Source organism: Gorilla gorilla, chromosome 9, assembly GCF_029281585.2.
Source record: "Gorilla gorilla gorilla isolate KB3781 chromosome 9, NHGRI_mGorGor1-v2.1_pri, whole genome shotgun sequence".
Classification (NCBI taxonomy): domain Eukaryota; kingdom Metazoa; phylum Chordata; class Mammalia; order Primates; family Hominidae; genus Gorilla; species Gorilla gorilla.
In genome coordinates, this window is record NC_073233.2 from 83,394,934 (window position 1) to 83,417,071 (window position 22,138).

A 22,138-nucleotide genomic window follows, 5' to 3' on the forward strand; every position below is an offset into this window, starting at 1 on the left:
TTCCCAGAAGACACTCCCCCCAGGAACACTGGGTGATGCTCCCCAGCCAGCCCCAGGGAGGAGGAAGGAGGAGGGATGAACTTACTTGATAGGAAAAGGAAAATTCATCATCAGGTAAACACAAGAGAGCAACCCCGGGGAAGTCCAGTGGCTGCCCCTCCACCTAGGAGGACCCAGGGTAGCCCCAGATCCCACTTAATAAGCTCCCTAGGGCCTGGCTGGGAGGCCTGATATGATCCGGCTGCTACTTAAATCGCACAAAGCCTTCTATTCTTAGCTGAGCAGAGGCCTGGTTCCATCCCAGCTGTCCATTAGCACTAACCAGCCCCAGGCACACCATCACAGTGGCCAGTCAAGACCACAAGGTAGGGCGGGGGCAGCCCTGTGATCTGACCAAAGTCTGAGACCTACCTGAGGGGGCTACAGATGACTCCCCAATTGCCAGAGTGTTCATGGAGCCTGCAGAGGGGCTGCCTGGGCTGGATGAAGGTTTGGATTGTGACCCCTAAGGCCACCTCCAAGTCTGGATTTCATATCACCGAGATTCTATGGTTCCATGATCCAGTGCTTCCAAGATTTGGGAATTGAAAGAGTCCACGGTTCTAAGGACCAAGGTTCCAAGATGCCAACAAAGACGGAATGCTGGGCTCTAGAGTGTGCACCCTGCCCCTGCCCCCCTCCCCTTCTCTGTCCAACCCTTAAGAGGCAGAGGATGGCCAGCTCTATCCCAATCCTGGGGTCCCCAGGCAGGGGAGTAGCACAGACAGCATGGTGGACTCGGCACTGAGGTCAGCAACACTTGTTTTACGCCACCCCTAATCCACTGGCGCAAGACTCCCTGGGGAACTTCTGGGCACTGCAGGACAAACAGGGAAAGAAAGAGGGGAAGGGCCAAAGCTGCCCTGGGGCCCACCAATGCCAGACGCTGCTGGGCAGGATGTTCAGTGTCTGCTCTGTGCCAGCAGGGCCAGCATACCCCTGTCAGGCGGGCATGGGGAGGCTGGGCGGGCTACCCAAGGTCACAGGCCAGAAAGTGCAGCAGCTGGGCCAAGAACCCCAGGCTGGGCTGGCTTCAGAGATCACTGCTCCCCTCACCCTGCTTTGCTGTAGGCCACAGCTTCCTGGGACCACTTCTTCCAACATCCTCATTTAGAGGGGAAAACTGAGGCCCAGAGGGAGAAAGGGCCTATGATCAAGGTCACATACAGAATTGGTGGCAGAGCCAGGCAGAATCTTTCCCAGGCTGGGGGGCACTGGCTGCCTCCAAGCCCCACTGGGTCACAGCCACTGAGCCTTCTCTACATTCCTCCTTTCCAGCCCAGACCAGGGTTCTTAAGGCAGGGCTGTCTCCTGTTCCCTTAGTCCCCAACACAGTGGTTGCCCCACGAGGCCATCTGAGTGACAAGCCAAGAATCAGAGGATAGGACAGTGGGTCAATGCTTCACACCCAAGGCCGGCCAGCTGAGCACACACATGGTCTGGAGAGAGCTGACCCTGTCAGATGCTGGGGACACTCACAGGGACACTTGTCAGGAACACTCAGAGGCTAATTAAGCAGCTGTCCCATTAAGGAAAGCAAATCAGGCTCTACACACGCATTGACCATCACAGAGCCTGCCAGTCATCAGGACAGGACACCCAGCCTCAGCTGCCTGAGCCCTTGACCCGCACTCTGGGCCATCATCCCCCAACACCCACCCCCAGCACCCACTATCTATCAGTTGCTTTTTTTTTTTTCCACAGTAGGATTTTATAGATTATTTCTCATCTGAAGCTCACAATGAGCCTGAGAATTAGGTACTTGTTCCCTCCATTTTATAGGACAGGGAGGACAAGGGACTCGCCCACGTCACTGGCTAATATGACAGAGTCAGGACTCACACCCAGTGGCTTTACATGGTCCCAGGGGAAAGGTCAACAAATACCTGGGTAATTTTGAAGTCCTTTTGGTGGAGTCACAAGGTACAAAAACGTGTCTAAGCTGCACTGACCATCTTGAGGAAGTTGACAAGAATTTCCTCTCTCCTGTTTACAGAGACCACAGATCAAGTATCTAAAAACATCCAATTTCTTTGCCCTGGCCTAGCATTAGATCTGCCTTGCAAATCGGTGGCCTGCCATGTATCCGGTGCCTTCCTGGGTGTGCCACCCACTGGGTTGATTTGATCTCACACCAGCCTTGTGACATTGGCCTTATCATCAGCATCTTAAAATGAGGCCAGCTAAGGCTCAGAGAGCCCCAGGCGCAAATTCAAGGTTGCACAGGCACAGGGATGGAGCCAGGACAGGAAGCCAGGTGTGTTCCTGCTTGGTCTTTTTAAGACAGGGGGAGAGTTGGAGTGGGGGGTAAATTGACGTTTGTTCACTGGGATCTTTTAAAAATAATCCGCTTATGTTTACATCAATATCCCACTATATCTTTCTCCCTGCCTGCCACTCTGCCTCCTCCACTGTGGCCCCCAGGCCAATCTAAGCGGAGGGAGGATCTGTGATGCCTCTGGGTGCCAGCCTCACCAGCTGTCTGCCCCTACTCCCCCCACATAGGGCCAGGACCATCTGGAGCTGCTCAGGAACAAGGGCACTGAGAGGGACCCCCAGAATTCCAGGCGAAGGGATGCTGGGCACAACCTAGCCTTGTCCCTCCAGCACCTACCCTGGGCAGGTGGCTTTGGCTCAGCATGCTGTGACAGGCTGCAGGCCTCCCAGAGGGGGTACCTGAGGCCCTGCTGAAATAAAGCAGTGTCCACATTGAAAATCTTGGTCATCCCGACTGACACCTCCTGGCATGAACATGGAAGTGGAAGGGATGTGGAGTGACTGTCTTTTTCTGCCCCTCAAGCCCTATGCCCACCAGCCACCCAGGGATGCAGGACACAGAGAGGCTCCTGTATGTGGGCAAGCCATGTTAGACCCAGACTGTAAACAGGACAGACAAGTTGGGTGTGGGGGGTGTTCTTGACATGTGCTCCCAGCCTTCCTCAGAGGCCAAGACCCCTGGGTTACAGCCAGGGAAGGGGCGGTATCTGGTCCCTGGGCCCAGCAGATAGGAAGGACAGCACCATCTTTCTTTCTGTTCAAACACAGAAAGGGCTGCAGACACACAGTTCTGGCCTGTGTGTGCGACTTGTACATAATTCAGAGGCTCCTATTGCTCTGGCCTGGATAAAATATACCAGCAGGGGCAGCTTGCACAGAGAACAGTGAGCTGATGCCAGGGAGCACTTCCTGAAAAGAGGTGAGTGGCCCAGAGGCTTGGGGGATTAATATAAATTGGACAAATGAATATTGTTAATGACAAGAACTGTTTACTTGTTTGTGGAGTAAGTCAGTTTATAATCCATGTTCATAAACTTTATCTCGTTGAACCTTCATAAAAGTCCAGTGTGGAAGTTACTATTAACAGACAAGAAGGCGGAGGCTCAGAGGCTGAGTCACTTGCCCATTTTCTTTTTCTTTTTTGAGATGGAGTCTCGCTCTGTTGCCCAGGCTGGAGTGCAGTGGCACGATCTCAGCTCACTGCAATCTCCGCCTCCTGGGTTCAAGTGAGTCTCCTGCCTCAGCCTCCTGAGGAGCTGGGATTACAGGCACGCACCACCAAGCCCGGCTAATTTTTGTATTTTTAGTAGAGACAGGGTTTCACCATGTTGGCCAGGCTGGTCTCGAACTCCTGACCTCAAGTGATCTGCCCGCCTCAGCCTCCCAAAGTGTTGGGATTACAGGCATGAGCTACCACACCTGGCTGCCCATTTTCACATAGATGGAAGCAGAGCTCCCTCCCCGTGCTAAGCTGCAGCATGCGCTCAATGCCATTGCCACTCCCAGTCACGGGACACCAAGGAATGTCCTTCTGGGCTCAGGGGGCCAACTGCTGAAGGGAGAAAGCATGAGGGGCAAAGTTCCCTGGCAGCGGGAGGGCTGTCCCCCACTCAGGGCACCATGGCCCCAGCCCTGCTGGGGCAATCCAGAGAACCCTGAGGCAGGAGACGGGGAGAGTGGTGAGGCCTTACCCTGCACAAGCATCCAGAACTCCTGAGAGCTCTTCAGAGTAGGAAGGGAGGTGCCAGGTGACCTCGCCTGACCACAAATGTGAGGAACCCGAGGCCTACAGAGGAAGAGTCCAGCCAGTCCACAAACACCCACTGGGCACCAGCCAGGTGCTGGGGACACTGGGATGAATGTGACCAGCTCTGAAGAGGCTCCTCATCAGGTGAGCACCCACTTGGCTGGAGCTCAGACCCTCAAAATCTGCCCCAGAAACTTCTCCAGCCCCATCTGACCTCCTTTTCCTCCCTCTGCTCCCACATCCACAGGCTCCTTACAGGGTCCTCATGACACAGTGTCACGTGCTGCCTCCTTTCACCTCTGCTCCAGCTGTTGGAAGAATGCCCTTCCCAGCCACCTGGAGCCCATCCACCCCCACTCCCCCATCTCTTCTTCGCAGAGCCTCACTTAAGTGCCCTCCCAACCCCAAGCTGAGACTGATGGACCCCAGGAGGAAGCTCGCTCCCTTCTCCCCCTCCCGCCTCCTCCTCCTCTGGGCCTCCCCATGCTCTTGACCTCCCTTGCAACATCTGTGCACTCTGCCCAGGGTAATGGGTCCTGGAATTGCCTCACTCTCTGCCCCTCAGGACCTGGGACTAAGAAGGTACAGCTCCGCTGAATTGAGTAAATGTGTCACCCACCCAAAGCAACGACCCAGAGCAATTAACAGATCACTTCTTCCTTTTAAGGCATGTATTTAAGGCTTGTCTTTCTTTGAAAACCCTCGGAGGAAAGAGACGCAGCACTGTGGAGGAAAAATGAAATGGAAGAGACTTAGATTGTCTTGGCATTTCCAAGTGCTGGCTCTGTTCCTGGCACACAGTAGATGTCTGAGATATGTTCGTTTGGTGGATGAAAGAATAAAAATATCTCCACGGCCACTTGCCCCTGCTGCCTGAAGTTCCACCATTATCACTGAATCTTTTCTGGGGCTAAAGAGTATTCCCTGTGATGCTCTCTCAAAATGCAGTCCTGGGCCAGGAAACTAGCTCTAGCTGGGGGTTTCCTTGCACAAAACAGCAAGGTCAGGGTTTGCCCATGAGATCTTCTCACTGCTTTCTCAAGACGGTGTGTCCAGACCCTGCTCTTTGACCAAGGAGTTGCATGTTCAAATAAGCTTAGGAAAGGCTGGCTGCACACTCTGCCACCCATTGGGGTCCCTAATTCATATTAGTATATTAAAGACCCTGAGAAGGCCTGTTTGGATTTATGTGACCTAGCGTTTCCCAAATCTGTATGCTCATGCATCCTTGAATCCATTCCCATGCCACGGGACTAGGGCTCCTCAGGGGACAGTTTGGGAAGTATGGACTAGATAGTGAGCCTGGGTCCAGGTGGGACAAGGTCTGCAGGTTGAAGGGTGTCTGTGGCTGCCACCCAGCCAGGGCCATGCTTCCCTGCACTGACCATTGGACAGAGGCAGAAAGTCCAACCTCAGCCACCACCACCAATAGCTCATGACAGAGACAGATAATGAACATGGCATCAGACAGCTTCCAAACGTAGCACAAAGAAGGGAGAAGGTAACAGCGTGGGCCAGAGACCTGAGTGAGTTCCAACTGTGATTTTGTGCTCACTGCTGGCCATTGGGCGGGGGGACCCCATCCTGCTAAGCTTTGTTTTCATCATCTGCAAAATGGGGATAACGCTATTCTCAGGGCTGTTGTGAAGATTGAGGTAATGCAAGCAGAGGCAGATTATAAACTGTCAAGTCCTGTGCCAGCATTTGCTGTGTGCATCATTATTTTACTGCATACATGGCCAGGAGGGTGTGGTAATGTCTTGATTGATCACAAGCCACTGCAGAGGTCCTCAATCAGGACAGATGGATGGATGGATACATGGATGCATGGAAGAATGCACAGACAGAATCCCCAGTGTGACACAGGCTCACCAATGGCTGACTGGTTGAATAGGTATGAATGAATACATGAACCAATTCTAGTAAGGTCAATTGTTCCATTTCTTAGTCCCCAACTGGTAGAAGCATGTAATTGGGAAGGACACACACACACACACACGAGGGGAGAGGAAAGAGATGCAGCGCTCTGGAGGCAAGTCTGTGGGCAGCAGAATAAAGGAACTGACAGGGTGGGAAGAGCCAGAAACCACAGTTGAACACATGCAGCAGCCCAGGGTCATCTGGCACAGGGGTCAAGCCGCGTCGGCATTCTCAGCAAGGCAGGCGGGGTTCCTAAGGCCTGTCCCTCAAGCCGTCCATGTTGCCATTGTTCAGAGGAAGAAAGTGATCAATCTCTTTTGCAAAGGTTTCCAACCAAAACTGTTAGAGTTGTTTTTAATGGGATAGAGAGCAGAAAGAAGTCTTTAGAGCTGGGTGTGGTGGCTCACTCCTGTAATCCCAGCGCTTTGGGAGGCCGAGGCAGGTGGATCACCTGAGGTCAGGAGTTCGAGACCAGACTGACCAACATGATGAAACCCTGTCTCTACTAAAAATACAAAATTAGCTGGGCGTGGTGGCGGGCACCTGTAATCCCAGCTATGTGGGAGGCTGAGGCAGGAGAATCACTTGAACCTGGGAGGCAGAGGTTGCAGCCTGGGCAACAAGAGCGAAACTCTGTCTCAAAAAAGAAAGAAAGAAAGAAGTCTTTAGGGCAAGACACAGGCCTTAGCTGCTTCTTCTGGAAAAATGTTTCTTACAGTTTATATGAATTCACCAACACATCTATGCACAGGACATACTATGTACCAGGCAAGTGCTGTTGGGCACTGGGGACACAATGCCACGTCTAGACAGCATCACACGTGGAAGGTTCTGGATAAATGAGGTATCGGGTCACTTGAGGATGGAGAGGGAGGTTTTACAGAAAAAAATTCACAGACAAGAAGTCTGGAGGACCAATTTAAATCATTACATGACCTCAGACAAGTCACCTTCCTTCTCTCAGCCTCCATCTTCCCTTCTATAAAGTGGGTCTGATAAAAATCATGAAAACTATTACATGGCACCAGACACTGACCCAGCAGTTCCAGATGTTCTCTTAAGGCACACAGCCAGCAAGGCAGGTGTTGCTAACAATTTGTTGTGGAGTAAATTGTCCCTTTCACAGATAAGCAAACTGAGACTTGGCTGGTTACCAACTTGCCTGACGTCAGAGAGTCGGTGGGAGTCAGGGTGTAAGCTCCGGTGTGTCTGATTCCAGAGCCCACACTCTCCTGCCCTCCCAAACAAGTCCCACACTTCCTCCTCACAGACTGCTGTGAGGATGCAATGACATCACAGATATCAGAGCGCTTCGTAAAGTTAAACTGTTATGTGTCCAAAGTCAACAAGAAGTCAGGCTTGACTCTCCGTGAAACTAAACACTGAAGTTTACAGGGGCACTCAGAACTAGTCACAGCCTAGAACTCCTGGGTTCCTCGCTCTCAACCTCTGGCATTCCTCGGCTAACTTCCTCCCAGGGAAAGGGACCCAGCAATCCCAGGAGCCCCAGATGACCCCTCAAGGCCCACAGAGCAGGGTTCCCCTGGCACCTATAGGGCCTCCTCCTAGACCAGGAGACCACCTGGCTAGTAGCCTCCTGACTCTCCTGTGCTCCACTCCTGCTGAGGACCTAGAGGGCACGGCCTGGCCCAGGTGCCATGGGAGCTGCCGCAGGGACCCTCACCACTTCCCACTGACAGGCTGTGGGACCTCAAGCCAGTCACCTCACCTGTCTGAGCCTGAGGTTTCTCACCTGCAAAATGAGGGATGAAAGCGGATCTCATGTGGGAAAGGAGCCACTCCAAGGAGAGACTCAAACATGACTGCCCTTGAGCTGGGTGAGTTCAGCTGAGTGGGTAGGAAGGGGAGCACCAGGCTCTGTTTTGAGGAGGGAGGCAAAACCCTACCTACCAGGAATCACCCATCTAACCTTGAATTCTCGGCCTGCCCTTGGCAGTCCTGGTCTGAGAGATGGACTCAGCTGCTACCACTGCCAGCCACCAGCAGGACCCTATCTGCTGTCTTCCCAGGTTGGCTAGGGTCCCAGAGGGGGAGAAGCAGGAGAAGGGTCTTCAGTCAGAACTACATATGTCTTCACGGGAGGGACCTGGGCCCTAGAGCACAGACATCCTTGCAGGCCCACGGTGGCACAAAATGGTTGCTAACTGGCCTTGGGCCACACAGTGAGATGGAGGTGCCAGGACCCAGGCCTTTAGGCCCAGCCCAGGGCTCTCTGCACTGGCCCAAAGTCACCCCTTTTGGAGCATGGATTAAGCACAGAGAGGAAGAACAGTGTGAAGAGTTAGGATGATGCACCCCCTACCCTGCCATGGTCAAGAGGCTCTGGCCATTGACGGTTGAACCCCCAAGCTCCAAGGTGAAAATCAACACCTGGTCACCCAGTTCTCTGCTTCACTCACTGCAGGCACTGACAGGGCACATCTGGACAGAGGAGGGCCTCAGTCTGCCTCTGCAGAGTCCCCAGCAAGAGGAAGAAGGCTCTAATTGCAGCAGAGTGGACTTCAATTAGTCTCAAGAAAGAACTTCCTGCAGAGGCATTAAGCATGAACAGCACACAGAGAAGGGGGGCATGATGAGGGCAACTGTAGCATCTCCTCTGAAATACAGGATGCTGTCTCATTCATTATGTCATTTTACTTTCAAACCAGCCTGGAAGGTAAGTAAGTGTTGCTGCTCTAATTTTATAGGTGAGCAACTGAGGCTCAGAGAGGCTAAGTGACTTGCCCATGTCTTCTAAGCTCCACTCAAGAGAGGCAGAGCCAGGATTCAAAGCCAGAACTCTGACTCCGAGGCCCACATACCTCCCTTCTCAGGAAGTCTCTGAGGATCCAGGTGTTACCACACCTGCCATGGGCATCTCACTGTGTCACCTCAGATGCCTAGGTGTGAGCTGGTGGAGATGCCAGGGGCATTCCTTTCAGGAAGGAGAGGGAGTGCTCACTGGCAGCCAGCTGTAAAGGGCTCCGTGTCCCAGACCTGCCGGCTATGCCCCTGCAGACAACACCCCATGGGGGCCTCCCACATGGTTTCCATGCAAAGTGCCATATCTTCTGTCCTTTCCCTGACCGTGCCTCCTCTTGGGCAAGGCTCAGTCTCTGGCACCATTATGCCTCCTGCTCCCTGCCTGGCAAGAACCACACCCCCACCTAACTCCATACCCAGACTCCCCATCACAGGGCCTTGCAGCATTTGGTGGCACTTGCTGCACGGCCTGTTCCAGGCCTGCCCAGCCCCACACTCCTCTTACCTGACATTCATAGGCTCCTGGGAGACCCTCTGAACTCAGAGTGGCATGGCTCATAACACCCTGGACATGGGGAACATGTTCTGGGTCCAGGGCTATCCCCAGAACTGTGGCAATGACTGCCCAGCTCTAAGGAAGGTGTGTGAAGTGGCCACATCACGGCCAGCTCTGGGATGGGCAAGTCGCAGCAGGGCTGGGGCCGCTGCTCTATGCACCTGAACTCGCCTGACACTAGCCTACCTGTGACTTCTGCTCCACTCCAGAGGTTCCCCTGTCCCTGGCAGGGTCACCCCAGAAGCCATCTATAGCTTGCTTTGGTGGAGGAGGCAGAGAGGGAGAGATGGGTACCTCCAAAACTCCTCTCGCCAAGGTGTCTGTCGCAGCTCGGCTGCTGATTCATATTTGGGGTGAGGGCTGAGAGCCCCCTCATTAAGGAGTATGGTAAAAACAGATGATCTTTAAACTGTGTCCTAAGGACAGTGTATTCAGTGGACTCCCGGGCTTTCGATGGACAGAGTGAGGAAGTGTCTTTGGTTTGCTTCTCCACAGCCACTCTCCACCTTGTTTGGGGCCCTGGGAACTGACCTCTGTGGAATGTAATGGGCTCCATGCTGCTGGCTTCCAGAGAGGTACACCCAACAGGAAGCACAAATGGGGGACTGAAGGAAAGAGGAAAGATAGTTGAAGTTTATCCCCTGTGAGGTCTCCTGGGTTGACTGGGTCCCTGTACTGATGGCCCACAGCCCCTATCCCTATAGCTGCCCACTTCCCTTGCTCCTTCAGCCCTGAGTGGTAACTGCTCCCAGCCACTGCTAGTCCCTCGGTGCTGCACTATCCCGTGTTGATTTGTCACACGCCTAATGCCTGAGCCAGTCACTCTGGGTTGATGCACCCTCTCTGGCTGTGCCCAGGCAAGGAGACCAAGCACTGCCACTGATGGCCCCTTTTGTAGTCTTCCTCTGTCCAGTCCTCAGAGCCTCCTCTGGTCTTAAAGAAGAGCAGTTTGAAGGGATGCCCATGATTACATGCGCAGGCCTCCTCTGTCCTCTGTCTCAGCCTGGGCCTGGTGGGGCAAGGGGAGCAGACTGGGAGACAGGGAGCGTGGACCAGCCAGTGAAGGAAGGGGCAGGAGGCAGGGGTCAGCTCCCCAGCGAGTGCATGCACCAACAGCTCTTGAGTGCTTAGTTTACGGTAGGCACTGTGCTCCACATACCAATAATTTTATTTGCTTCTCAGGTAATCCTAGGAAGTCCTTCCTACAAATGCATTTTATAGGAGAAACAACTCGTGCTCAAAGAGATAAAATGATTCTTCCAGGGTCATCCTGCCAGTAAGTGACAAAGCCAGGATCAACATAAGTTTTCTGTCTTCTGTATGGTACACGTTGGACAGTGATACCTGGACTTGAGCAAGCCCTGAGAATGACCTTGTATTTGGTTTGGTTCTAAGCTAAGGAATCTGGGAGTAGCCAACCCGGAGATCCATTCCTTATCTATGAGGAACATCTGAGCTCTTGACCCATCCTATGGAACTTGCAGGCCAAACAGAGGATTGAGGTCTGTGGTTTGGGGTAAATGGAGGTTGCTAGGTGGAAGTTGTTGGGGGAGGTGCTAAGTGAAAATGCTATAGAAATTGCACGCTTTAAGGCCGGGGGGCGGTAGCTCACAGCTATAATCCCAGCACTTTGGGAGGCTGAGGCAGGCGGATCACCTGAAGTCAGGAGTTTGAGACCAGCCTAACCAACATAGTGAAGCTCCATCTCTACTAAAAATACAAAATTAGCTGCGTGTGGTGGCACTTGCCTGTAATCCCAGCTACTTGGGAGGCTGAGGCAGGAGAATCGCTTGAACCTGGGAGGCGGAGGCTGCAGTGAGTGAAGATCGTGCCATTGCACTCCAGCCTGGTCAATAAGAGCGAAACTCTGTCTCAAAAAAAAAACAAAAACAAAACCAAAAACAAAAAAAACTGCACACTTCCTGCGAGTGGTTGTGGTTCTTCGGTCCAGCCAGCAGCCACTGGACTCTCTCCCCTGTGTGTGAGCCCGTAGTAAAACCCCATGGCTCATTCGCTGGCTCTGGGTCTCCTCTTTGGCCTCTTGAGCCTGGTGCCATCCTCACTGGCACTGATAGGGGTTTGGCTCAACACCTAGTAACTACCTTGAAATAATTTTAGTGAACTGGCTCACAATCACAGCAGAGTTGGATGACTTAAGTGAGGTCAATTATCGGTGAGGATTTGCACAGAGGCCTCCAATGTTCCCTGGACACCCTCCCCTAGATTAAAAAAAAAAATCCTCTGACATTCTTCAGTTCTCCCAGGTGGGACAGGGGCCCCAAGCAGGTGGTGCAGTTGGGTGTCCGGGTTGGAAAAACAAACAGATTCAGACAAGGCTTCATTGTTAAGGACAGTCTGACACTTTGACCATTAAAACAAAACTGAGCAAAACAAAATGCTTACTGCCTTGTCTTATCTCTTAGAGAGAAAGGGGACAGTGGGAAGGGCCCCCGGGCTGGGTGTTGATCCCACCCTAACCAGCGCCAGTCTCAGAGACCTGGCCTCAGGTGGCTGGGGCAGGGACTTCAGGGTCTCAGTCCAGCCCGGCGTCAGGTATGGGGTGGGTGCTTGCCATGTGTGGCCTCGTCTGGCCTCTGTGGCCCTTTCAGAGAGATCGTTATTGTCATTTTTCAGATGAGGAAACCGAGGCTCCGAGAAGACACGCAGGGAGCAGCTGCATGTTGGAACCCAGGTTAACTGGATTACCAAGTCTTCCCACTCCCCTCATCTCTCCAGGCAGGAAGGTCCTGGGGGGAGGAAGCAGCCTCGGAAGGAATGAGCTCCTTGTCCTGGGGATGTGCAAGTATTGTCTTGGGACACTGTGGGAGGTCAGCCAGGTGGCTCTCCAACTGAAATCACCAGGGGAGCTTCATCAACTACTGATGCCTGGGTCATGCCCCAGAGATTGTGGGGCCTGCAGGACTTTTAAAAGTTTCCCAGATGATTCTAATGTGAAACAAAGTTTGAAAGCCATGGGCTTGGATGCCCACTGCTGCCCTTCCCACCTCTGAAACTCCCCTGCCACACACCTTTCTAAGGAAAGAAGGGATTTATTACCCTGACCCCATTTTACAAAATGGGCAGAAGCCAAGCAAAATATAAGGGTGTCCTCAAGGCCCCACAGCCAGCAACAAATCGAGGCAGCATGAGGGGTCCCCTGATTTCAGACTGCCCCTGGGGTGAGCTTCTTTAAGACACTTGGGGGTTCCAGCTCCCTTGTCAGTGGGAGAGAAGTTTCTCTTTGAGCCTCCTGGGTGAGAGAGGGAGACACACTCTTCGTGGCATTTTTTTTAAAGAGTCCACTCGTTCAAAAGCTAAACAGCTGCAGGATTAACGCTGGAAGACCCCCTCTGCTTGCTGGCGTGCCTTGGGAGCAAGAAGATAAAAGAACTCAAAGCAGGCCTGTTTATCCTTTTCTGTAGGAGATTTGGTCACAAGCCTGGGAAGAGCTGGGCCTGTCAGACCAGCAGGCCACACTTCCTCCCCACCTGCCTTTCCGCCTTCCTCATGCCCTGAAAGCAGAATGTCACAGATGGAGAGATGGTGTGGGTTGGTGGGAAGTGAGAGGCCTGTGGAGTCCACTGGTCCTGGGGTCTGCCCAAGCTCTCCCCCTTGCCAGCTACCTTTGGAGAGGAGCTACTCCTCTCTCAGCTCATTCAGTGCTGATCTCACAGAGGTCCAAAGTCAGCAACACGGGCACCACCTCCAGGAAGCCTTCCCTGACTCCCCTCCCCACCCAGCGCCGGGCAACCCCAGGCCCCTGGCCTTCCCTGTCACATTCTCTGTTGTCACTGCTTCTGTGTCCTCCCAACCCTACCAGGCTGTTCATTCATTCATTCCACGGAGCAGCTGCCCTTTGCCTGGGATTCATTCCAAACGCCTTTCCTGAGCACCTGTTTTCTCTAAGATCCTCTGTGAGGTGCTGGAGATACAGATCATAACAGCTAACCTGCACTGAGTGCTCATTATGTGCTGGGCATTTTTTTGAGTGCTTTACATGTATAATTCATTTCACCCTCACAACTCTATGATGAAGATGCTATAATTATCCGCATTTTACATATGGGGAAACTAAAGCCCAAAGAGGTTAAATCACTTGCCCAAGTCATTTAGCCCTACCCTGTGCCACCAGCCACAGATACTGATGGGACCGGCCCCTGCCTCAGAAGCCTGCTTCTCACAATTTGGAAGTTTTGCATCTGTGTGTTTCCTTGTCTAATGCTGTTTCCCCCACAGACCAGAATCTCCAACCATGTTATATTTCAGTTGGATGTGTGTGTGAGCAGCACCAAATAAATGCTGCTTCCCTTTAAGGAAGAACTCACACTCTCTGCCCAGCATCTGCTAGCTGGACGCCAGACGGCTTCTCCCACCTGGGTCATTTCTTCTGCGTAGGCCCGAGAAGAAAACCCAAGTCCCCAGATATCCCAGTCCTGCTCCCTCCCCTGAACCTAGCTCAGGACCCTTCCAGGCCAACAGCACCTGCTTACACACCACTGTTCACAGGGAAAGTGGTGGGAACTGTGAATCTGCAAACCCCAGCTAAGTCCCCCTAAGGGAAGGCCTCCCTGCCACCTGGCACGCCCTCCCTCCAGCCATCACTCACTGGACTCTTCCATCAGCTTCTTACTGAGTTGCTCGTTCACGAAGCCATCGAGGGGATGGGCAAGAGGACTCATGCTGATGGAGTACCCACCTGTGTGCCAGGCCTGGACAGGCATACCACTTCCTTCATCTCATTTAATAACAGTTATTATCAGCCCCAATGTACAGGGAAAAAACAGAGGTGCAAAAGTTGAGCAAGTTGTCCATGGGGCAGCTTGCACTGCCTCCCCTGGCCTGGAGGGTGTGGCTCTGTGCCAGGCACACTGCTAGGCACTCAGAGGGAGGGGAGGATTCGGTGGGGGCACATAGAATCTAGTTTTGACAAGCCAGCAAGGGAAGCAGACCAAGCAGAACCCCAATCCACAGACCACAGTCAGTGTGCAGAGGGCCGTGAATCAGCAGCAGAGGAGGCTTGGATCCCACCTGCATGGGAGGAGTCCTGGAAGCTTATAGCAGGCAGCATCTTTGGACCTGGCTGAACTCCTTACTGCTCTTTCCCATGGTCACAGCAGGAGAAAGGGTAAGCCTTGGCCTACAAGGCTCTGGTGTCCAGTGTGTGTTTGCCACCACCCCAAAGGGGGCAAAGGGAGGAGAAGCTGGCTGCCCTGCTAGTGACCCCGCTGTGGCCCGGCCAGCCTGCCTCCAGTCCCGCCAACTTGGCCTGGCCTGGCCCAGCCAGTTCCCAATCACAGGGTCTCCTCTGCCAGCTAATGACCATGCTGCCTGCAGCTCAGGCCACCACCCTCCTTTGGGCGAGGCAGCTACCCACACAGCCTGCTGGCCCAGACAGTGGCCAGGCCAAAAATCACAGCTGCCCGCCATACCACATCCTCTGGCCCTGGTGCTGTGGTCTCCTCCTCCTCCTTCCAGGGTCACGAAAGACGACGTAGAAAGCTGGAGCTACAGGGGAGCTCAGAACCCACCCTGCTCCCCACAGACATGGACACACGGGACCCCAGAGAGGGGCCGACTCACCCCAGGTCACACAGACAACCAGCCAGCCTGTGCACGGCCTAGGGCCCAGGTCCTTCCTGGGCCCCATGCTTAGTCCAACACTGCCCTTCCTTAGCCTTGAGAAAAAACCTTGTCCAGGCTTTTTACACACAAAGTATGCTTTCGAGGTACTTGGGTGGAGGTGAGGAGACAGGACATCTTCTAAGCACAGATTTACAATTCAAACAGATGCAGCTTGGCTCCCTGCTCCCTACCTTTGAGCTGTGTGACCTCGGGCAAGATCAGGTACCTCTCTGAGCCCCAGTTTCTAGGGGATAACAGTAGCTACCTCAGGGAGTTTGTGTGAACAAGAGTGTCTATAAAGCATTTAGCACATTGTCTGGCTCATAGTAAGTACTCAAGATATCAGCTGTTGTTGATATCCTCACTGTAGTATTGTGTGGATACATTTTACAAACTGCAAAATGTTATGGATAGTAGGTATTATTTTTCACTATTACTGCTGAATGTTAAAGATTCAGAGGGGGCATGACCAGAGGGTTGGGTAATCCAGGAATGTTTCTGAGGGAATTTATGACCTGAGTCAGGTCTTGACAGGTGGGGAGGTAAGTGGAGAAGAGGCAGGGATGGCGGTTCTGATGGGAGGAACCACAAACAAAGGGGCTGCGATGGGGCCACATGTGGTGTGTTTAGGAGACAGTGCAGAGCAATGAGCCAGAAGGCCGGGCAGAGGCTACGGTGACCAAGGACCTGAATGCCATAACTAGGGCCTGGTCTTCATCTTACAGGCCGTAAGGAGCCACAGAGGCTTCTAAATGGGGGCTCCATTAAGCTTTCTGAAATGTGAGTTCTGTCTAACATTCAAGGCCCTCTCCTATATGGGCATTCACCCCTCACTAACCCCACCAAGCCAGCCTCCTTGCCCCAAGTTCTCCCTACCTCTCGGCTTACCACACTATCCCACCTGCCCCGCCACTAGCCCACTAGCTCACACTCATGATGAGGCACCCCCTTGTTGAGTGCCTATAGTGCCGTGTGTTTCACACATGGGACCTCAAGATCATCCGTAACAGCCTTGAGAAGTGGACATCACAACCGTCATTTCACAAAGGGGGAAATGGAGGCCTGGTGGGATCATGTGTCTTGCCCATGCTCTCAGTGAGACGGTGGCACAGCCAGGATTCCTTCTTGGAGGGATGTCAGGACCCCCCGTCTTTGCAGCAAGTTGCCTCTAGCTCCTGCCCAGACAGCCACCTCCCTGACAAAGCCTTCCTGGTTACTCCAGTCCTCAAGGGCCTCCCCTCCACCCCTTTCTGCCCTGTACCCTCCCCCTTACTCCTCCCCCTCACCACCTCTCTGGAATCAGAGGCCCACTTGATCCTAGCTCAGCTAGCTTGGTTCCCAGTGTTGCCTGTGGGACCATCTGGCCCCCAACAGAAGAGACAGGACATCATCAACCCCAGCTCTCTCCTGTTGGGGGCCAGATGACACTTTCTCCCTGTCCTATCCTGCCTGCCCCCCCAATTCCAAGACTGCTAACGGCACAGACAGGAGCCCCCACCTCCTCTGGTAGGGTTCAGAAACTCACTGAACATAGAGCTATTTCCCTGAGCCTGCCCCCAGCTGAGGGGAGTATTAATTATTCACTGCACCTTGGTGCCTAGGGAGGTCAGACAATGGGCCCGAGGGAATGGACACCAGCTCCAGGCACCACAAGCCTGCCAGCAGGAAGCCAAGGGAGGGGGTAAGAATCCAGAGCCCCTTGCCGGTGTCCCCAAGCAGACCGATTCTAGAGGCTATGAGACTAGGGGAGTGTGACCCACACAGCAGCCTGAGCTGAGCAAATTCAGGTCTCTGAGCCTGCCCTGCAACCATATCCTGCGTTCTAATCGAAGACAAGTCTGAGAATTTCCCCAGACTTCCTGGTCAAACTTCAAGCTTCCTCTTCTTCATAGGGATGGAAACGGATATTTGGCCAGGCACTGCATCTTTGTAGCTCATTTAATCCTCACAACCACCTGCTAAAGGAGGTATTCTAATTTTATAGGCTCAGAGGGATGAAGTGATTTGCTCAGTGCCACTCAGCTAGTGGGGGGCACAGTAGACTCACGCCCACCTGGTCTGTCTGATTTACCACTATCTGGGATTCACCAGTTACTGTGGCTTGAGGCTGCCGCTTAGCCCGTCTGGGTAACTTCCAGGGCACCTGGTATGCAGCTGGCACTCAAACAGTTCTACAAGCAAACTCAAAGGCCCTGGGGAAGTGGTTTTACCTCTCTGAGCTTCAGTTGCCCACACAAGGCTGGGCCATTAATAACCACCCCAGTCTTGGCGAGTACAACATGCCCCTTAGCACTTGACAGCCAGATGTGATGGCCCCACTAACTGAGGAGGTAACACACAGCCTGCCATAACCTATTTTAAGGTGGCACTTGGAACCATGGATGCATCAAGAGGTCCCAAGTGACTCTGCAACCCTCCTCTGCTTCACTCTAGGTTCCAGGCTCTCTCCACGTCATGAAAGGAGATCACAGGTGTGAAATTATTTCATCAAAGAGCTTTGTTTAGACATAGAGATTATTGCGAGGATTTGAATCCCCAGACAGAGGTCTGGGGTAGAGGGAATCCCAAGCCCCTCAGTCACCTTCTCTTTTGGGTTCCCCTAACCCTTCCACCACCAGGGATTGAGCTTCAGACTTCCACAGACCTCTCACCACGCTCCTCCACCTTCCAGGGGCTTTCCAAGGTGGTTTCCCCTTGACTCCAGGGAGTTGGGCATATCTAGGGTTAACCAGGCCTAGCCAAGGCCACAGGGCCCAGACCAAGGCCATATCCCCTCCCTGTCCCCACACAGAACAAGAGCCCACAGAGTCCACGCCAAGGGCTCTTTCACAACACCCCTCTCCCTACATGCCTTGGGGGCAGCAGAAGCATCCCCTGCCTGGGAATAAAGACACCTGGGACTGTGCCCCAGCCCTGGGAGCCCCCAGCCTTGAGACCTTGAGCAGGTCCCTTCCTTCCTGGGCAGAGGTGTCCTGCCGGTTCCCCTGCCCAGAAGAAAATGAGGTTGGACCTTCCATTTGGGCCAAAGGCAATGCGGTTGCAGGCATTCCTCGGGGCCCCAGCACCAACCACACTAATTCTCACCACAGCCTCATACATGGTCGCCCAGATCTCACATCAGCAATAGGGAAAGCCCCAGCCACCTATCCAGAAGATCCTAACTGGGGAGGAGTATGCATACCTTGAAGGATGCTCAGGAAGGTTTTCTCAAGTCTACTTCTGGCTCAAGGACTCACTGGCTTTAGGACCGGACAACTGGCACTCCCTTCGGGTGGGCCTCAGTGTCCCCATTAGTAATGTGAGGGAGGTGAGTCACGTGAGCCACAACTCCAGCCACCCCAGAGGGGCCACATCTCCAGCTCTGACAGACCCTTACTTGGGGATCTCTGCAGTGAATTCACCAACAGATAAGCACGTTTCAGGACCTCCAGAGTGTCTTAGAGACCCTGGAGTCTGACACACAAGGGCCAGGAGCTGCTGCTCTTACATCCTGGGCCCACAGGGAGAGAAGCTTTGGAACTGGGAAGCTTCCCACCTCTACCCTCAACTCTGAGTCACCTTTCCTCGCGAGTGACATGGCCAGGGAGCGGGAGGCAAGAAGAAGCCACTTCCTCAGCTTTAGCATCAGCACTCAAGTGCTCTGCCTCTTCCCCCTCTATCCTCTCCCGCTTCCCCAGTCTCCTCCCCGCAGTGAAAGGAGGTCACTCAGCCCCGTTAAGCCTCAGTTTCTCCATCTGCAATAGCCGATAATAATACACAACACCTATTTCAGGAGTAGCAGTGAGGCTTAGGCGGGGCGGGGCAGGGCGCGGACCCGCACACAATGGGCGCTCAATAAGTACCCGTTTTCTTTCTTTCCCCTCCCCTTCCCGCGCCCCCTCCCAGCCAGTTCTAGCCTCTGCTTGTTTCCCCTGACACTCCCTCCGCTGGCCCCCGCGCTGCCGCGATGGGGTCGGGGACCGCTCCTGCCCCGCATCCGGGGCTCTCACCTGCAGCCTTGGCTCTCGCGGGCCGCCGGGACAGAAGGGGACCCCTGTGTTATCTTCGGGGCAGGCGCTGAACCCCTCGCCTGAGGCGGGACGAAGGTGACAGCCTGGGCTCGCGGCACCAGCCCGGCGGTTCGGTCCGACTGTCCTGCCCGCCTAGGACCCCTCACGGAGCGCACGACCCGGCCAGGGCTTCCCGGGCGCTCGCGCTGTTCCAAGCTGTTCCAACTGAAGGTTGGGGTCTCATGAAGCCAGAGGCTGGGGGCGTCCCGGGTCCCGTGCACCGGAGGCGAGGGCCTGGGGCCACACTGCGCTAGCCCTGGAGCTGGGGTTCCGACCCTCACTGACGGAAAGGCGCGGAGCGACCCTGCAACCACGGACCGGTACGGCGGCGTTAGGAGCGTCCCGTCCCGGCGCAGCGGGTCAGGGCCGGGGTTCCGCGCGTCTCGGCCGCACGCCCCGAACCGCGGGGCTGGGACGGGCAGGGCAGGGCAGGGCAGGCGCCGGTGGGGAGGCGCGGCGGCCGGAGCCCCGCGGGGAAGTCTTTCCAGGTCCCGACTTGGCTCGCTCTGCAAAACGGGGCGGACCTCGGCGCGGCGGCCGACTCCCGAGCTCCCGGCCGCGGCTCCACTTCCTCCTCTTCCCCCGCTCGCTCGCCGCTCGCTCAGCGCCGCGCCGCTGCCACCTCCGCTGTCATCCCCGCCACCCACCCCCACCAGAGCCGCAGCCCAAGCTCAGCCGAGGCAGCGCCGCCCAGCGCCCGAGCGCCAGCCAGGGCGGCCCCGCCCGGACGGGGCGGAGTCAGCAGAGACCCCGCCCCCGGCCGGCTGCGGGCAGGGGCGGGGCGCGCGCCCTCTCCCCTTCCCGGGCCTCGCGCGTGGGGCCGCAGGAGCCAATCCGAGGGTGGGAGCGGAGCGGCGCCCTGCGGAAAGCGGATTCTACCTCGGAGAGGGCGGGGCGGACAATGGAGAGGTGCGGCTGCAGGAGGACAATGGCGGGGCTGGGGGTTCGGAACGGGCCGAATCGGGGAGGGGGTTGGCCTCGGGACCGGGATGGAGGGAGAGGCGAGAGGGCTGGCTTGCCTGGGACGGGGGCATGGGGACTGCTGTGCGGGGATTGCGGGGGTCACGGGGAAGGAGCAGGGGCCAGTGTAGGAAAAGAAGCCGGGGCGAGGCAAGGTGGAGGATATCCCGGGTCAGGGGTCCCAGGGACGCTGGAGCGAGCCCTCCTGAGTGGTGGGATGCGACCGACGCCTTGCTTCTCCCTAGCTTCTAGTGCTCGGCGCTCAGAGGTGAGAGTTGGGCTGGGAAGTGTTCAGATTTCAAGAATCGGTGAAAAATAAGTTTTTGGAAATAAGGAGCGAATTTGTCTTCCACAAGCCTCCCTTCCCTGCGCCCATCCCCGAGGAGGAGCGTCGTGGTCAATTTTAAAAATACGAACTCAAGAGCAGAGTTGTGTGAGGACACACACTTCGAATCGTGATGCATCTGCAGTCCGCTCCCGCCCCTTCCCACCCCGCGCACTGGGTGCAGGAGCCGTCTTTATTTTCTATTTCATTTTATTTTGAGACAGGGTCCCGCTCTGTGGCCCAGGCTGGAGTGCAGTGGCACTATCACGGCTCACTGCAGCCTCGAACTTCCAGGCTAAAGAGATCCTCCCACCTGTGCCTCCGGAGTAGCTGTGACCACAGGCGTGCACCACCACATCTGGCTAATTTTTAAATTTTTTGTAGAGACAGGGTCTCACTATGTTTTCCAGGCTGGTCTCGATCTCCCGGGTTCCAGCGATCCTCCTGCCTCGACCTCCCAAAGTGCTGAGATTATAGGTGTGAGCCCTGTGCTTGGCCAAGGAGCCGTCTTCAGTGTGTGCACAGGGCCAGGCGCAGAGAAGGTGTTGGAGGGAACTGATATATGAATGAAAGTTGAATGTGTGCCGCGGGGGAGTGGGGTAGGGGCCATGTGAAAGCCGCTAACTGGCCTGGGGAGCTAAGGGATGTTGGTGGCACAGTACAGTCTCTTTGTAAACCTCACACCAACCTTATGTTATGATAGGTACCCCATTTCACAGATGAGGACTCAGCACAGAGAGGCTAAGTGACGTTCCTGAGACCACACAGCTGGCACAGAGTTCTATCCACCCATCACTATCAAATTCTAGGGTAAAGCTGTGTGGCTTTAACAGGTTACTCTCCCTCTCTGAGCCTCTGTTTCCTCATCTATAAAAGAAGAATAAAGGTGCTACCTGGCAGGGAACCAGATGAGGGACTGGGCAGGCAGCAGGCTTCAGAGGGTGAAGCATGGGCATTCCCTGCAAAAGAAATGGCATCAGACTATGGCTGAGAGACTGGTTGGAAGAACAAGGAAGAGGGCGAGTTGGAGGCTGAAGTTCAGGCTGCGGACTTGAGGGTGCCCTCTCTTCTTCAGGCCCAGGGGTTGGGAGTAGGCAAGTTGGGCCCAGGAAGTTGGAACTGGTCTCTGGAGCCTGAGGGCTGGGAGAAGGCAGTTTTGCCTTTACTTGTTGAACTTGACGCTAAGAAACCTTGAGGCCCTTCCCTCTGTCCAGAGCCCTCTCTGGCTCCCGGTTGCCAGCATGACCAAGCCCTGCATCCCTAGCCTGGCGTTCCAGCCCCTTTATTATTGCTCTCTGCCTGCTGACTCCACCAGCCTCATCTCCCCATTGCTTACTTCCCTCTCTACTTGCGCCAACTTCTCTCAGCTCCATCAGCAAGCAGGATGCATTCTGTCTCCATGCAGTTGTCTCCTCCATGTGTTGCCTTGCTGTTCCCCTTCTCTCTGGAGTTAATTCCCATTTCTCTGCTGGGCTGAAGGGCAGAACCTCAAGGCCAAATGCTCATCTGTTCTCTTCACTGCTGTATCCCCAGAGCCTAGCACGGAGCCTGGCACATGGTAGGTGCCAAGTAAACAATTGTTGAATAAATGACCCATCTCTCATGAGATTTATCAAGATTTATCTCCACCAAGATTTATCACCACCTCCGAGAAGCCTTCCTGAACTCCCCCAGGCTGCCTGCCTTTGGTCTGGGCTCCCTCAGCTTGAAGGTTCTGTAATGATTGATTTCCATGTCTGGTTTCCCTCCCACCCACCACCATCCAGCCTGGTACATGGACTGCCCTTGTGAGATCTCGGCGCTGGGAGATGAATGAGGCTCTCAGAGAGTTCTCTGGCTGCCCCTGCTGCGAGAGCCTCCTTAGCTGGGTCAGATGAGCA

The 22,138-nt window shown here is 54.6% G+C and overlaps 1 protein-coding gene across 9 annotated transcripts in view; it reads right to left on the bottom strand.

The window, feature by feature from the left end:
• The window catches only part of GDPD5 (glycerophosphodiester phosphodiesterase domain containing 5), a 91,865-nt gene extending 72,158 nt beyond the window's left edge, over positions 1-19,707 (bottom strand). For 5 of the 9 annotated variants that reach the window (XM_031016300.2, XM_031016299.2, XM_019036116.2 and 2 more), the window contains exon 1: positions 18,914-19,656. The gene's annotated coding sequence lies outside the window, so the exon portion shown is untranslated. Of the gene's footprint in view, positions 1-18,913 lie in introns of all 9 variants that reach the window. The other 4 variants (XM_055356824.2, XM_055356823.2, XM_004051824.5 and 1 more) reach the window with 3 other exon arrangements.
• Positions 19,708-22,138: the final 2,431 nt, after the last annotated feature.